The sequence below is a fragment of the Tachyglossus aculeatus genome, chromosome 17, assembly GCF_015852505.1.
Source record: "Tachyglossus aculeatus isolate mTacAcu1 chromosome 17, mTacAcu1.pri, whole genome shotgun sequence".
Taxonomy (NCBI): domain Eukaryota; kingdom Metazoa; phylum Chordata; class Mammalia; order Monotremata; family Tachyglossidae; genus Tachyglossus; species Tachyglossus aculeatus.
The window spans coordinates 43,920,936-43,938,537 of NC_052082.1; the positions used below are offsets into that span (position 1 = coordinate 43,920,936).

Genomic DNA, 17,602 nt, shown 5'->3' on the forward strand with positions numbered 1-17,602 from the left:
GTCTGTGTTTTAAAATATAGTCTTTAGAAAAACCCCTTTTGGAGATTATTCTCTTTCTACCATTTCCCTCTTTCTACGACAACCCATGTTGTTAGGTATCGGGACGGGAGAAGGAGTAGTCTGTTACGTAGGATGTATTAGGGTTGCACAGTAGTTATTATCTCCTGCTGGTTCCTCATTGCTAGGGTCAAATGATGCAATGACCTAGTATGCTTAAAAACAAAACAAAAACCTAATAAGTGGCCCGGGAAAACCCCAGAACAAAGAATCAACTGTTCTAGAATAATCGTCTGAAAGAATTTCCAGAGTATATCCACCAAGAGATTTGTGTCCGACTTTCATCGTTGTCATTTCATCCTCCAGGGCATATCCAGTTGGACGAGGGGCATTTTAGGTCTCGGATTATGTGTAATCGGGCGTTGCTGTAAGGTTAAGAACAAGGAGCTCCAGCAATGAAGTTGGCCCACATTATTCAACTCGGAGTGAGTTTTTCCTCTGTGACAGAGGCCGGGCTGGTGGCAATAAAGCACTCTTTGATGATTGCCTCCAAAATGCTGGGACTTACGCAATGATTTATTGTCTGGTTATGTTTACAGAGCTCCTAGCTCACAAAGTGGTGGCCGCTGAACAGAGCGTACCAGTTTACCAGCAGGTTTGAGTTCTAAAACAACACGTTACTTTGTTTTGCCTTGTTTTTGTGTTGGTCATTTAGTCATCTCTGAGTTTCTAATAGTACCAGCGCGTCATGGGGTATTAGCATGTTTTTGAAAAACTCGGCTGCATTGGGTTCTCCCAAGTGTTTGGTGCTCAAGAGGTACCGCCGACTGACTCGTTGATAACGGAAATATGCAAGACGGGAAACAGCCAAACTCATAGTCATGAAGCTATAAAAGACAAACAGGGATGACTTTTTTTTAGAGTCATGAGAAAAACAGCTGATTATACCCACACAGATAAAGAAATAAAGGAAGAACTTTAGACGCAATCACTCTTTTCGATTACAATCAAAATCACAAGTGAAATGGAAAGAAAAAGTGTAATTCCAAAAGTAAAGACACTTCAAAAAGTAAAATAAGATCTTTACACCAGTAGTGGAAATAAACTAGTGTGCATCATATATAAATAGCTTTGTTTCTGCAGGAGAGGTCATCAGCCAGTGGTATTGAGCGCTTAGTGGGTGCAGAGTAGTAATAGTATTAAGTACCTAATTTGTGCGCCACACTGTACTAAACACTGGGAAAGAGTATACAAGAGGGAATTAGACGTGGACCTTGTCCTTTGAGGAAGGCTCAGTGTAAGATCTCTGCAAAGCACTATACAATCAATCAATCAATTGTATTTATTAAGCGTTTACTGTGTGCAGAGCACTGTACTAAGCCCTTGGGAAGTACAAGTTGGCATCTCACAGAATTGGTAGCTCCATTCCCTGTCTGCAAGGAGCTTGCAGTCTAGAGGACCTCACTGTAAAATTTGGATTCTCAGACAAAACCAGAGTGGCTGAGGCATAAAACAAATGTGCCTAGGAAATCTTCATTCCTATTTTTGGCAGTTTGATCAACAAAAGCGAGATGGGTGATGGTATTTTATGCCTGTTTTTTAGGGATCAGTTAAAAGCTGCTTTAAATTGAAAAATCAGCTCTTTATTATATGTGAGATTGAATTCTAAGCTCCCTTCTGATTGGCCTGGGATATTGCCTGCTTAGTAGAAAATAATAATAATAATAACAATAATGGCATTTATTAAGCACTTACTATGTGCAAAGCACTGTTCTAAGCCCTGAGGAGGTTACAAGGTGATCAGGTTGTCCCACGGGGGGCTCCCAGTCTTCATCCCCATTTTACAGATGAGGTAACTGAGGCACAGAGAAGTGAAGTGACTTACCCAAAGTCACACAGCTGACAATTGGCAGAGCAGGAATTTGAACCCATGACCTCTGACTCCAAAGCCCGCGCTCTTTCCACTGAGCCACGCTGCTTCCCAAGATCGTATCTGAGTGTTAATTCTTCCATATCCTATTTGCCAGGGTTTCAATCCTTTTCTGCTTTTTCTTGCCTACTGAAGCAACTAATATTAAACTGGGAATTAAACCTGGTGTCCACTCAGTTCTTACAGTTTATGCTTTTTAAGTGTTTACGTGCTAAATACAGTGATAATAGATGGTGTTTATTGAGCACTTACTGTGTGCAGAGCACTGTACTAAGCCATTGCGAGAGTTCAATTCATCAGAATTGGTTCCCTGCCCACAAGAAGCTTACACTCTAGAGGATGATCGGACTGGACACAGCCGCTCTGACACAGTTCTCCATAGAGAGCTCTCAAACTATTTTATCCCCAGTTTACAGATGAGGAAACTGAGGCACAGAGAAGTTAAGCTCTTTGTGAGCAAGGGCTGTGTCTGTTTATTGTTGTACTCTCCCAAGCGCTTAGTACAGCGCTCTGCACGCAGTAAGTGCTCAATAAATACAAGTGAATGAACGAAGACTTGACCAGGGTTATATACAGCAAACCTGGGATTAGAACCCAGGTTTCCTGATGCCCAACACCATGCTCTCCCTTTTAGACTGTGAGCCCACTGTTGGGTAGGGACTGTCTCTATATGTTGCCAATTTGTACTTCCCAAGCGCTTAGTACAGTGCTCTGCACGTAGTCAGCGCTCAATAAGTACGATTGATGATGATGCTCTTTCCACTAGGCCATGCTGCCCACCCGGTGATAGTTGTAAGCACATATTAAGGAACCGTCCCGTCGGTGCTGGGGGAAGACTGTTAATTGTTGAACAATAACCAGAAACACTCCTCATCAATCAATTGTATTTATTGAGCGCTTACTGTGTGCAGAGCACTGGACTAAGCGCTTGGGAAGTCCAAGTTGGCAACATATAGAGACGGCCCCCACCCAACAGCAGGCTCACAGTCTAGAAGGGGGAGACAGAGAACAAAACCAAACATATTAACAAAATAAAATAAATAGAATAGATATGTTCAAGTAAAATAGAGTGATAAATATGTACAAACATATATACGTATATACAGGTGCTGTGGGGAAGGGAAGGAGGTAAGACGGGGGGATGGAGAGGGGGACGAGGAAGGAGGGGGACGGACAAAGCAGAAGCTTTCTGGAGCTGGGTGAATGGGATGGAAAAGTGTTCGTTCTGCTTCTCTCAATGCCCCCTTCCCCTTTTGGAGGATCAGCTTGGTCTCCAACTGTCCGATTTCTAGACTACGTAGTTCATCATCATCATCAATCGTATTTATTGAGCGCTTACTATGTGCAGAGCGCTGTACTAAGCCCTTGGGAAGTACAAATTGGCAACATATAGAGACAGTCCCTACCCAACAGTGGGCTCACAGTCTAGTCACAGTTCAGGCGCTCAGCCTCATTAAAAGCACATCTCCAGGTGGCCTTCCCTTCCTCTCCGCGGGAGAGCACGGGCTCGGGAGTCGGAAGAACCTGATTTCTAATCCCGGCTCCGCCGCTTGCCTGCTGTGTGACCTTGGGTAAGTCGCTTCTCTCCCCTGTGCCTCAATTATCTGTAAAATGGGGATGGCTGTGGGACGGGGACTGTGTCAACCCATTTACTTTGTACCGACCCCAGCGCTTAGTGCAGTGCTTGGCATACAGGAGTGCTTAGTGCAGTGCTCAGTATATAGTAACCGCTTAGTCCTCTTCAAGGCCCTACTGAGAGCTTCACTTCCTCCAGGAGGCCTTCCCAGACTGAGCCCCCTCCTTCCTCTTCCCCTCCACCTTACCTCCTTCCCTTCCCCACAGCACCTGTATATATGTACATATGTTTGTTCGTATTTATTACTCTATTTATTCTACTTGTACATATCTATTCTATTTTATTTTGTTAATGTTTTGTTTTGTTCTGTCTCCCCCTTCTAGACTGTGAGCCCACTGTTGGGTAGGGACCGTCTCTATATGTTGCCAACTTGGACTTCCCAAGCGCTTACTACAGTGCTCTGCACACAGTAAGCGCCCAATAAATACGATTGATTGATTGATCTATTATTTATGTTATCGTCACTTTCCTCCTCTAGACTGTGAGCTTGTTGTGGGTAGGAATGTGTCTGTTGTTATATTGTACTCTCCCAAGTGCTTAGTACAGTGCTCTGCATGTATATATTTGTATCATATGTAAACGTTTTTCTATAGCTGTAATTTATTCATCTATTATTTATGTTATCTTCTCTCTCCCCCTCTAGACTGTGAGCTGGTTGTGGGTAGGAATGTGTCTGTTATATTATACTCTCCCAAGCGCTTAGTACAGTGCTCTGCATGTATATATTTGTATCATATGTATACGCCTGTATATAGCTGTAATTTATTCATCTATTATTTATGTTATCGTCTCTCTCCCCCTCTAGACTGTGAGCTTGTTGTGGGTAGGAATGTGTCTGTTGTTATATTGTCCTCTCCCAAGCGCTTAGTACAGTGCTCTGCACGTATATATTTGTATCATATGTATACATCTTTCTATAGCTGTAATTTATTCATCTATTATGTTATCGTCTCTCTCCTCCTCCAGACTGTGAGCTTGTTGTGGGTAAGAATGTGTCTGTTGTTATACTGTACTCTCCCAAGCTCTTAGTACATATTTATTACTCTATTTATTTATTTATTTTGCTTGTACATATCTATTCTATTTATTTTATTTTGTTAGTTTGTGTGGCTTTGTTCTCCGTCTCCCCATTCTAGACTGTGAGCCCACTGTTGGGTAGGGACCGTCTCTATATGTTGCCAACTTGGACTTCCCAAGCGCTTAGTCCAGTGCTCTGCACACAGTAAGCGCTCAATAAATACGATTGATTGATTAGTACAGTGCTCTGCATGTATATATTTGTATCATATGTATACGTCTGTATATAGCTGTAATTTATTCATCTATTATATATGTTATCGTCTCTCTCCCCCTCTAGACTGTGAGCTTGTTGTGGGTAGGAATGTGTCTGTTATATTGTCCTCTCCCAAACGCTTAGTACAGTGCTCTGCATGTATATATTTGTATCATATGTGTACGTCTGTATATAGCTGTAATTTATTCATCTATCATTTATGTTATCGTCTCTCTCCCCCTCTAGAAGGTGAGCTTGTTGTGGGTAGGAATGTGTCTGTTGTTATATTGTCCTCTCCCAAGCGCTTAGTACATATTTATTACTGTATTTTGCTTGTACATATCTATTCTATTTATTTTATTTTGTTAGTATGTTTGGCTTTGTTCTCCGTCTCCCCCTTCTAGACTGTGAGCCCACTGTTGGGTTGGGACTGTCTCTATATGTTGCCAACTTGGACTTCCCAAGCGCTTAGTACAGTGCTCTGCACACAGTAAGCGCTCAATAAATACGATTGATTAGTACAGTGCTCTGCATGTATATATTTGTATCATATGTATACGTCTGTATATAGCTGTAATTTATTCATCTATTATTTATGTTATCATCTCTCTCCCCCTCTAGACTGTGAGCTTGTTGTGGGTAGGAATGTGTCTGTTGTTATATTGTACTCTCCCAAGCGCTTAGTACAGTGCTCTGCATGTATATATTTGTATCATATGTGTACGTCTGTATATAGCTGTAATTTATTCATCTATCATTTATGTTATCGTCTCTCTCCCCCTCTAGACTGTGAGCTTGTTGTGGGTAGGAATGTGTCTGTTGTTATATTGTCCTCTCCCAAGCGCTTAGTACAGTGCTCTGCATGTATATATTTGTATCATCTGTATACGTCTTTCTATAGCTGTAATTTATTCATCTATCATTTATGTTATCTTCTCTGTCCCCCTCTAGACTGTGAGCTTGTTGTGGGTAGGAATGTGTCTGTTGTTATATTGTCCTCTCCCAAGCGCTTAGTACAGTGCTCTGCATGTATATATTTGTATCATATGTATACATCTTTCTATAGCTGTAATTTATTCATCTATTATGTTATCTTCTCTGTCCCCCTCTAGACTGTGAGCTTGTTGTGGGTTGGAATGTGTCTGTTATATTGTACTCTCCCAAGTGCTTAGTACATATTTATTACTCTATTTATTTATTTTGCTTGTACATATCTATTCTATTTATTTTATTTTGTTAGTATGTTTGGCTTTGTTCTCTGTCTCCCCCTTTTAGACTGTGAGCCCATTGTTGGGTAGGGACTGTCTCTAGATGTTGCCAACTTGTACTTCCCTAGCGCTTAGTCCAGTGCTCTGCACACAGTAAGCGCTCAATAAATACGATTGATTGATTAGTACAGTGCTCTGCATGTATATATTTGTATCATATGTATAGGTCTGTATATAGCTGTAATTTATTCATCTATCATTTATGCTATCATCTCTCTCCCCCTCTAGACTGTGAGCTTGTTGTGGGTAGGAATCTGTCTGTTGTTATATTGTCTTCTCCCAAGCGCTTAGTACAGTGCTCTGCATGTATATATTTGTATCATATGTGTACGTCTATATATAGCTGTAATTTATTCATCTATCATTTATGTTATCGTCTCTCTCCCCCTCTAGGCTGTGAGCTTGTTGTGGGTAGGAATGTGTCTGTTGTTATATTGTCCTCTCCCAAGCGCTTAATACAGTGCTCTGCATGCATATATTTGTATCATATCAATCAATCAATCGTATTGAGCGCTTACTGTGTGCAGAACACTGTACTAAGCGCTTGGGAAGTACAAGTTGGTATCATATGTATACGTCTGTATATAGCTGTAATTTATTCATCTATTATTTATCGTCTCTCTCCCCCTCTAGACTGCGAGCTTGCTGTGGGTAGGAATGTGTCTGTTGTTATATTGTCCTCTCCCAAGCGCTTAGTACAGTGCTTGGCCCGCAGTAAGCACTCAATAAACACAGTTGAATGAAAGATAGTAAGCGCTCAATAAGCTTAGAACAGTGCTTGGCGTATAGTAAGCGCTTAATGAATGCCATTATTATTATTATGATGATTGTCACCCCCACTAGACTGTGAGCTCATTGCGGGGAGGTAGCGTGTCTCTCATATTGTACCCTCCCAAGCGTTTAGTACAGTGCTCTTTTAGACTATGAGCCCACTGTTGGGTAGGGATTGTCTCTATATGTCATCATCATCATCAATCGTATTTATTGAGCGCTTACTGTGTGCAGAGCACTGTACTAAGCGCTTGGGAAGTACAAGTTGGCAACATTTAGAGACAGTCCCTACCCAACAGTGGGCTCACAGTCTAAAAGGGGGAGACAGAGTCACCAGCTTGTGCTTCCCAAGTGCTTAGTCCAGTGCTCTGCACACAGTAAGCACTCAGTAAATACGATTGATTGATCATCATCATCATCATCATCATCAATCGTATTTATTGAGCGCTTACTATGTGTAGAGCACTGTACTAAGCGCTTGGGAAGTACAAACTGGCAACATCTAGAGACAGTCCCTACCCGACAGTGGGCTCACAGTCTAAAAGGGGGAGACAGAACAAAACCAAACATACTAACAAAATCAAATAAATAGAATAGATATGTACAAATAAAATAAATAAATAAATAGAGTAATAAATATGTACAAACATATATACAAATATATGTTTGTATATGATTGATACACAGTAGGTGCTCAATAAATATGATTGATTGACTCAAGTGGGGAAGGACATGGCATTGCCCCGACACCCTGCCCTAAGGACAAATTTGCACGTCAAGCCTGAAAATGATTAGGTGGCCCGGCAAGAAGGGTATATGCTTGTTTTGGCACTTTCCTGGAGCTTACTGTGTGCAGAGCACTGTACTAAGCGCTTGGGAAGTACAAATTGGCAACATTTAGAGACAGTCCCTACCCAACAGTGGGCTCACAGTCTAAAAGGGGGAGACAGTCAATCAATCAATCAATCGTATTTATTGAGCGCTTACTATGTGCAGAGCACTGGACTAAGTGCTTGGGAAGTACAAATTGGCATCACATAGAGACAGTCCCTACCCAACAGTGGGCTCACAGTCTAAAAGGGGGAGACAGAGAACAGAACCAAACATACCAACAAAATAAAATAAGTAGGATAGAAATGTACAAGTAAAATAAATAAATAGAGTAATAAATATGTACAACCATATATACATATATACAGGTGCTGTGGGGAAGGGAAGGAGGTAAGACGGGGGGATGGAGAGGGGGACGAGGGGGAGAGGAAAGAAGGGGCTCAGTCTGGGAAGGCCTCCTGGAGGAGGTGAGCTCTCAGCAGGGCCTTGAAGGGAGGAAGAGAGCTAGCTTGGCGGATGGGCAGAGGGAGGGCATTCCAGGCCCGGGGGATGACGTGGGCCGGGGGTCGATGGCGGGACAGGCGAGAGCGAGGTACGGTGAGGAGATTAGTGGTGGAGGAGCGGAGGGTGCGGGCTGGGCTGGAGAAGGAGAGAAGGGAGGTGAGGTAGGAGGGGGCGAGGGGATGGACAGCCTGGAAGCCCAGGGTGAGGAGTTTCTGCCTGATGCGCAGATTGATTGGTAGCCACTGGAGGTTTTTGAGGAGGGGAGTAATATGTCCAGAGCGTTTCTGGACAAAGATAATCCGGGCAGCAGCATGAAGTATGGATTGAAGTGGGGAGAGACACGAGGATGGGAGATCAGAGAGAAGGCTAGTGCAGTAGTCCAGACGGGATAGGATGAGAGCTTGAATGAGCAGGGTAGCGGTTTGGATGGAGAGGAAAGGGCGGATCTTGGCAATGTTGCGGAGCTGAGACCGGCAGGTTTTGGTGACAGTAAGCGCTCAATAAATACGATTGATTGATCATCATCATCATCATCAATCGTATTTATTGAGCGCTTACTAATGTGCAGAGCACTGTACTAAGCGCTTGGGAAGTCCAACTGGCAACATCTAGAGACGGTCCCTACCCAACAGTGGGCTCACAGTCTAAAAGGGGGAGACAGAGAACAAAACCAAACATACTAACAAAATAAAATAAATAGAATAGATATGTACAAATAAAATAAATAAATAAATAGAGTAATAAATATGTACAAACATATATACAAATATATGTTTGTATATGATTGATACACAGTAGGTGCTCAATAAATATGATTGATTGACTCAAGTGGGGAAGGACATGGCATTGCCCCGACACCCATTGGCAGAGCCAGGATTTGAACCCATGACCTCTGACTCCAAAGCCCGGGCTCTTTTCCACTGAGCCACGCTGCTTCTCTACATCCTAATGGTATCTATTGTATTTATTTTATTTTGTTAGTATGTTTGGTTTTGTTCTCTGTCTCCCCCTTTTAGACTGTAGGACAAATTTGCACGTCAAGGCTGAAAACGATTAGGTGGCCCGGCAAGAAGGGTATATGCTTGTTTTGGCACTTTCCCGGAGATTTGCTTTGTTCTTCGCAGGCTTGATTCAGAAAAGGCGCTTCAGATGGAAAATTCTTCCGTAAAGTAATTCTTCCTGGGCATACCGTTAGGATCATCATCAATCGTATTTATTGAGTGCTTACTATGTGCAGAGCACTGTACTAAGCGCTTGGGAAGTACAAATTGGCAACATACAGAGACAGTCCCTACCCAACAGTGGGCTCACAGTCTAGAAGGGGGAGACGGAGAACAAAACCAAACATACTAACAAAATAAAATAAATAGAATGGATACCGTTAGGATGTAGAGAAGCAGCGTGGCCCAGTGGAAAAGAGCCCAGGCTTTGGAGTCAGAGGTCATGGGTTCAAATCCCCGCTCCGCCAATTGTCAGCTGGGTGACTTTGGGCAAGTCACTTCACTTCTCTGGGCCTCAGTTACCTCATCTGGAAAATGGGGATGAAGGCTGTGAGCCCCACGTGGGACAACCTGCTCACCTTGGATCCGCCCCAGCGCTTAGAACAGTGCTTTATTTATCTTACTTGTACTTATCTATTCTATTTATTTTATTTTGTTAGTATGTTTGGTTTTAGACTTTTAGACTGTGAGCCCACAGTTGGGTAGGGACTGTCTCTAGATGTTGCCAATTTGTACTTCCCAAGCGCTTAGTACAGTGCTCTGCACATAGTAAGCGCTCAATAAATACGATTGATGATGATGATAATAAGCGCTTAATAAATGCCATTATTATTATTATTTTTATTATGTCTGTGATTGTTAATACTAAGAGAGCAAACACCTAGACTAGGCGCAGCGTGGCCCAGTGGAAAGAGAGCAGATCCGGGAATCGGCCTGGGATTTAATTCCGGCTCCGCCGTTCGTCGGCTGTGTGACCTCGAGAGCGTAACCTCGCGTATCTGGGTCTCAGTTAACTCATCTGTAAAATGGGGATCAAGACTGTGGGCCTGGGTGGGACGGGGAATGTGTCCACCCCGATGATCTTGTGTCGACTTTGGCGCTTAGTACAGCGGGCGGCACGTAGTGCTGAACAAATACCATTTTTTAAAAAAAGTTAAAGGGGAGAGAGGTTTTTGAAGAGTGCTTTACTAGACGTGCCCCTCTGCACCCCTCGGTTTTCCAGACCCTAAATGATGAACAGTGACTTTCAATCAATCAATCAATCGTACTTATTGAGCGCTTACGGTGTGCAGAGCACTGGACTAAGCGCTTGGGAAGTACAAAAGTCGGCAACACATAGAGACAGTCCCTACCCAACAGCGGGCTCACAGTCTAGAAGGGGGAGACGGAGAACAAAACCAAACATACTAACAAAATAAAATGAATAGATATGTACAAGTAAGATAAATAAATAGAGTAATAAATCTGTACAAACATATATCCATATATACAGGTGCTGTGGGGAAGGGAAGGAGGTAAGATGGGGGGATGGAGAGGGGCATGAGGGGGAGAGGAAGGACTTTCACTCGATATGCGTCTCCATCGCTCCCCCCTTCCTTCCCCTAATTTCGGGAGCCCAATTCACAATTCATCCATTCAATCCTATTTAAGCAGCGTGGCTCAGTGGAAAGAGCTTGGGCTTTGGAGTCAGAGGTCACGGGTTCAAATCCCGGCCCCACCAATTGTCAGCTGTGTGACTTTGGGCAAGTCACTTCACTTCTCTGGGCCTCAGTTCCCTCATCTGGAAAATGGGGAGTAAGACTGTGAGCCCCACCATGGGACAACCTGATCACCTTGTATCCTCCCCAGTGCTTAGAACAGTGCTTTGTGCATAGTAAGCGCTTAATAAATGCCATCGTCATTTATTGGGCGCTTCCTATAAAAGCAGCATAGTACAGTGCTCTGCACACAGTAAGCGCTCAATAAATACGATTGAATGAATGAAAAGCAGCATGGCTGAGTGGACAGAGCACGGGCCTGAGAGAAGGACCTGGGTTCTAATTTTGACTGCCACATGTCTGCTGGGTGACCTTGGGCAAGTCAGTTCACTTCTCTGTGCCTCGGTTACCTCATCTGGAAAACGGGGATGAAGACTGTGAGCCCCAAGTGGGACAACCAGATTACCTTGTATCCCACCCCGCAGCGCTTAGAACAGTGCTTGGCACATAGAAAACGCTTAACAAATACCATCACTTTTGTTATATAGGAGTTCAGTACAGGGCTGGACTAGCTATCCATGCTATGGAGTCCATCACACTTGGCACAGCTGGGCTCAGAGGGGTCCAGGATAAACGGAACGATCAGATCCAAATTGATCAAATTCCCAATCCACCCAGGGTAGAGGGGAAAGGGAAGCCACAACCAGGGGGAAGTGGTGGATAGGGAGAGGTGAACGCATGACTGTGAGCCCACTGTTGGGTAGGGACTGTCTCTATATGTTGCCAACTTGTACTTCCCAAGCGCTTAGTACAGTGCTGTGCACACAGTAAGCGCTCAACAAATACGATTGATTGATAGTAAACGCTTAACAAATGCCATCATCATTATTATCTTCCAGACTGTGAGCCCGCTGTTGGGTGGGGGCCGTCTCTACATGTCGCCAACTTGTACTTCCCAAGCGCTTAGTACAGTGCTCTGCACACAGTAAGTGCTCAACAAATACGATTGAGTGATTGATATTAAGCGCTTAACAAATGCCATCATCGTTATTATCTTCCAGACTGTGAGCCCGCTGTTGGGTGGGGGCCATCTCTAGATGGTGCCAACTTGTACTTCCCAAGCGCTTAGTACAGTGCTCTAAACACAGTAGGCGCTCAACAAATACGATTGATTGATAGTAAGCGCTTAACAAATGCCGTCATCATTATTATCTTCCAGACTGTGAGCCCGCTCTTGGGTGGGGGCCGTCTCTATATGTTGCCAACTTGGACTTCCCAAGCGCTTAGTACAGTGCTCTGCACACAGTAAGTGCTCAGTAAATACGATTGAATGAATGAATGTTGGGTAGGGACTGTCCTTACATGTTGCCAACTTGTACTTCCCAAGCGCTTAGTACAGTGCTCTGCACACAGTAAGCGCTCAATAAATACAATTGATAGTAAGTACTTAATAAATGCCATCATCATTAGTATCTTCCAGACTGTGAGCCCGCTGTTGAGTGGGGGCCGTCTCTATATGTCGCCGACTTGTACTTCCCAAGCGCTTAGTACAGTGCTCTGCACACAGCAAGTGCTCAACAAATACGATTGAGTGATTGATAGCGCTTAACAAATGCCATCATCATCATTATCTTCCAGACTGTGAGCCCGCTGTTGGGTGGGGGCCGTCTCTATATGTTGCCAGCTTGGACTTCCCAAGCGCTTAGTACAGTGCTCTGCACACAGTAGGCGCTCCACAAATACGATTGATTGATAGTAAGCGCTTAACAAATGCCATCGTCATTATTGTCTTCTAAACTGTGAGCCCGCTGTTGGGTGGGGGCTGTCCCTGTATGTTGCCAACTTGGACTTCCCAAGCGCTTAGTACAGTGCTCTGCACACAGTAAGCGCTCAACAAATACGATTGATTGATTGATTGAGATTGATTATTATCTTCCAGACTGTGAGCCCGCTTTTGGGTGGGGGCTGTCTCTATATGTTGCCAACTTGGACTTCCCAAGTGCTTAGTACAGTGCTCTGCATACAGTAAGTGCTCAGTAAATACGACTGAATGAATGAATGAATGAATGTTGGGTGGGGGCCGTCTCTATATGTTGCCAACTTGTCCTTCCCAAGCGCTTAGTACAGTGCTCTGCACACAGTAAGCGCCCAATAAATACAAGTGAATGAGGTGGAAGCCTCTCTACCGCCCCCTTCGGCCGCCGGCCGCCGCAGCCTTCCGACCGCGCCTGCGCAGCAGCGCCGCTCCACGAGACCGGAAGGTGCCGCCAGGGGGGGCGGGACAAGCCCCGCGTAGCGGCTCCCTCGTGATTGGCCCGTCAGCGTGATTGGCAGCCGCCGCGTCCACGTGCTCTGACCGCCGGCCCGGCTCTCGCGAGAAGTCAAGGTAAACAGACCGTCGATCCCCCAGGCCGCGCTCAGGTGGGCAAATCATCCGGCGAGGGGCTAATCACGTCTATCAATCAATCAATCAGTCGTATTTATTGAGCGCTTACTGTGTGCAGAGCACTGTAATAAGCGCTTGGGAAGTACAAGTCGGCAACACATAGAGGCATAGGTCTATCTACACCTATAGATGTGCAAATATCATCATCAATCGTGTGTATCGAGCGCTTACTATGTGCAGAGCACTGTACTAAGCGCTTGGGAAGTCCAAGTCGGCAACATCTAGAGACAGTCCCTACCCAACAGTGGGCTCACAGTCTAAAAGGGGGAGGCAGAGAACAAAACGAAAGCTGAGTGCATCTCTCCCCCCCGCCTTATTTTCATTCAATATTTCATACTTTCATACTATATTTCAAGAATATATTTCATATATTCTTTTAGACTGTGAGCCCACTGTTGGGTAGGGACCGTCTCTATATGTTGCCAACTTGTCCTTCCCAAGCGCTCGGTACAGTGCTCTGCACACTGTAAGCGCTCAATAAATACAATTGATTGATTGATTGATTTCATCCATTCATTCTTCTAGACTGTGAGCCCCTGTTGGGTAGGGACCGCCTCTATATGTTGCCAACTTGTCCTTCCCAAGCGCTTAGTCCAGTGCTCTGCACACAGTAAGCGCTCAATAAATACGATTGATTGATTGATTTCAGTCCTTCATTCATTCTTCTAGACTGTGAGCCCCCTGTTGGGTAGGGACCGTCTCTATATGTTGCCAACTTGGACTTCCCAAGCGCTCAGTACAGTGCTCTGCACACAGTAAGCGCTCAATAAATACGATTGATTTCATTCATTCATTCATTCATTCATTCTTCTAGACTGTGAGCCCCCTGTTGGGTAGGGACCGCCTCTATATGTTGCCAACTTGGACTTCCCAAGCGCTCAGTACAGTGCTGTGCACACAGTAAGTGCTCAATAAATACGATTGATTTCATTCATTCATTCATTCTTCTAGACTGTGAGCCCCCTGTTGGGTAGGGACCGTCTCTAAATGTTGTAAACTTGTCCTTCCCAAGCGCTTAGTCCAGTGCTCTGCACACAGTAAGCGCTCAATAAATACGATTGATTGATTGATTGATTTCATTCATCCATTCTTCTAGGCTGTGAGCCCCCTGTTGGGTAGGGACCTTCTCTATATGTTGCCAACTTGGACTTCCCAAGCGCTCAGTACAGTGCCGTGCACACAGTAAGCGCTCAATAAGTACGATTGAATGGATGAGTGAATGAGTTGAGCGCTTACTATGTGCCGAACACCATACTAAGCGCTTGGGAAATCCAAGTTGGCAACATAACCTTGCCAGGAGGCCTTCCCAGACTGAGCCCCCTCCTTCCTCTCCCCCGCACCACCTGTATAGATGTCTATATGTTTGTATGTATTTATTACTCTATTTTACTAGTACACATTTATTCTATTTATTTTATCCAGTTAATATGTTTGGTTTTGTTCTCCGTCTCCCCCTTCTAGACTGTGAGCCCGCTGTTGGGTAGGGAACCGTCTCTATATGTTGCCAACTTGGACTTCCCAAGCGCTCAGTACAGTGCTCTGCACATAGTAAGCGCTCAATAAATACGATTGATTGATCGATTGATTGCTCTGCACACAGTAAGCGCTCAAGAAATACTTCTGAATGAATGAATGACCGTCCCTAGATGTTGCCGACTTGTCCTTCCCAAGCGCTCAGTCCAGTGCCCTGCACCCAGTAAGCGCTCAATAAATACGATTGATTGATCGATTGATTGCTCTGCACACAGTAAGCACTCAAGAAATACTTCTGAATGAATGAATGACCGTCCCTAGATGTTGCCGACTTGTCCTTCCCAAGCGCTCAGTCCAGTGCCCTGCACCCAGTAAGCGCTCAATAAATACGATTGATCGATTGATTGCTCTGTACACAGTAAGCGCTCAAGAAATACTTCTGAATGAATGAATGACCGTCTCCAGATGTTGCCTTGTCCTTCCCAAGCGCTCAGTACAGTGCCCTGCACACAGTAAGTGCTCAATAAGTACGATTGATTGATTGATTGATTGCTCTGCACACAGTAAGCGCTCAAGAAATACTTCTGAATGAATGAATGACCGTCCCTAGATGTTGCCGACTTGTCCTTCCCAAGCGCTCAGTACAGTGCCCTGCACCCAGTAAGCGCTCAATAAATACGATTGATCGATTGATTGCTCTGTACACAGTAAGCGCTCAAGAAATACTTCTGAATGAATGAATGACCGTCTCCAGATGTTGCCTTGTCCTTCCCAAGCGCTCAGTACAGTGCCCTGCACACAGTAAGTGCTCAATAAGTACGATTGATTGATTGATTGATTGCTCTGCACACAGTAAGCGCTCAAGAAATACTTCTGAATGAATGAATGACCGTCCCTAGATGTTGCCGACTTGTCCTTCCCAAGCGCTCAGTACAGTGCCCTGCACCCAGTAAGCGCTCAATAAATACGATTGATTGATTGATTGATTGATTGCTCTGCACACAGTAAGCGCTCAAGAAATACTTCTGAATGAATGAATGACCGTCTCCAGATGTTGCCTTGTCCTTCCCAAGCGCTCAGTACAGTGCCCTGCACACAGTAAGTGCTCAATAAGTACGATTGATTGATTGATTGATTGCTCTGCACACAGTAAGCGCTCAAGAAATACTTCTGAATGAATGAATGACCGTCCCTAGATGTTGCCGACTTGTCCTTCCCAAGCGCTCAGTACAGTGCCCTGCACCCAGTAAGCGCTCAATAAATACGATTGATTGATTGATTGATTGATTGCTCTGCACACAGTAAGCGCTCAAGAAATACTTCTGAATGAATGAATGACCGTCTCCAGATGTTGCCGACTTGTCCTTCCCAAGCGCTCAGTACAGTGCCCTGCACATAGTAAGCGCTCAATAAATACGATTGATCGATTGATTGCTCTGCACACAGTAAGCGCTCAAGAAATACTTCTGAATGAATGAATGACCGTCTCCAGATGTTGCCGACTTGTCCTTCCCAAGCGCTCAGTACAGTGCTCTGCACATAGTAAGCGCTCAATAAATACGATTGATTGATTGATTGATTGCTCTGCACACAGTAAGCGCTCAAGAAATACTTCTGAATGAATGAATGACCGTCTCCAGATGTTGCCGACTTGTCCTTCCCAAGCGCTCAGTACAGTGCCCTGCACCCAGTAAGCGCTCAATAAATACGATTGATTGATTGATTGATTGCTCTGCACACAGTAAGCGCTCAAGAAATACTTCTGAATGAATGAATGACCGTCTCCAGATGTTGCCGACTTGTCCTTCCCAAGCGCTCAGTACAGTGCCCTGCACCCAGTAAGCGCTCAATAAGTACGATTGAGTGAATTAATAAATGCCCTTGCTGCCCGGCCCACGGGTGGCCGTGGCGTTTTCCCCGACGCCCCCGCCGATTGGACGGCAGGGGGCCGAGGGCCCGCCCCCGCCGCCCCGCGATTGGCTGCCTTCCTCCCTCCCTCCCCCTCCGAGACGAGCGGGCCGCGGATTGGCCGGGCCGGGGCGCGGCCGGCGCGGCGATTGGCGGAGGCGGCCGTCACTCTCGGGCGGGAAGGGGGGGGGGCGATTCCAAACAGTGCAGCCTGGAGCCGGACGGCGGCGGCGGCCGGAGGAGGTGACAGGGGCACAGGGGGGGCAGGGCGGGGGCTCCCCGGGACCGTCCTTATCACCCCCCCGTACTAATAATAATAACGATAATAATAATAATAATAGTGCTAATAACAATCATAACCCCCGTGTCTGTCTGCTGGGCGCTTCCTTTATTATGTTAGTATGTTTGGTTTTGTTCTCTGCCTCCCCCTCTTAGACTGCGAGCCCACTGTTGGGTAAGGCCCTGCTGAGAGCTCACCTCCTCCAGGAGGCCTTCCCAGACTGAGCCCCTTCCTTCCTCCCCCTCTCCTTCCCCCCATCTTACCTCCTTCCCTTCCCCACAGCACCTGTATATATGGATGTATGTTTGTACTTATTTATTACTCTATTTATTTATTTATTTTACTTGTACATATCTATTATATTTTTTTTATTTTGTTAGTATGTTTGGTTTTGTTCTCTGCCTCCCCCTCTTAGACTGCGAGCCCACTGTTGGGTAAGGCCCTGCTGAGAGCTCACCTCCTCCAGGAGGCCTTCCCAGACTGAGCCCCTTCCTTCCTCCCCCCCCTCGTCCCCCTCTCCTTCCCCCCATATTACCTCCTTCCCTTCCCCACAGCACCTGTATATATGGATATATGTTTGTACATAT

General features: G+C 45.2%; 1 protein-coding gene across 7 annotated transcripts in view; it reads left to right on the forward strand.

Moving 5' to 3' along the window:
- The first annotated feature begins 13,275 nt into the window (after positions 1–13,275).
- Positions 13,276–17,602, forward strand: part of BCAS3 (BCAS3 microtubule associated cell migration factor) — a 718,088-nt gene continuing 713,761 nt past the window's right edge. For 6 of the 7 annotated variants that reach the window (XM_038758927.1, XM_038758925.1, XM_038758928.1 and 3 more), the window contains exon 1: positions 13,311–13,329. The gene's annotated coding sequence lies outside the window, so the exon portion shown is untranslated. The other variant, XM_038758926.1, reaches the window with a different exon arrangement.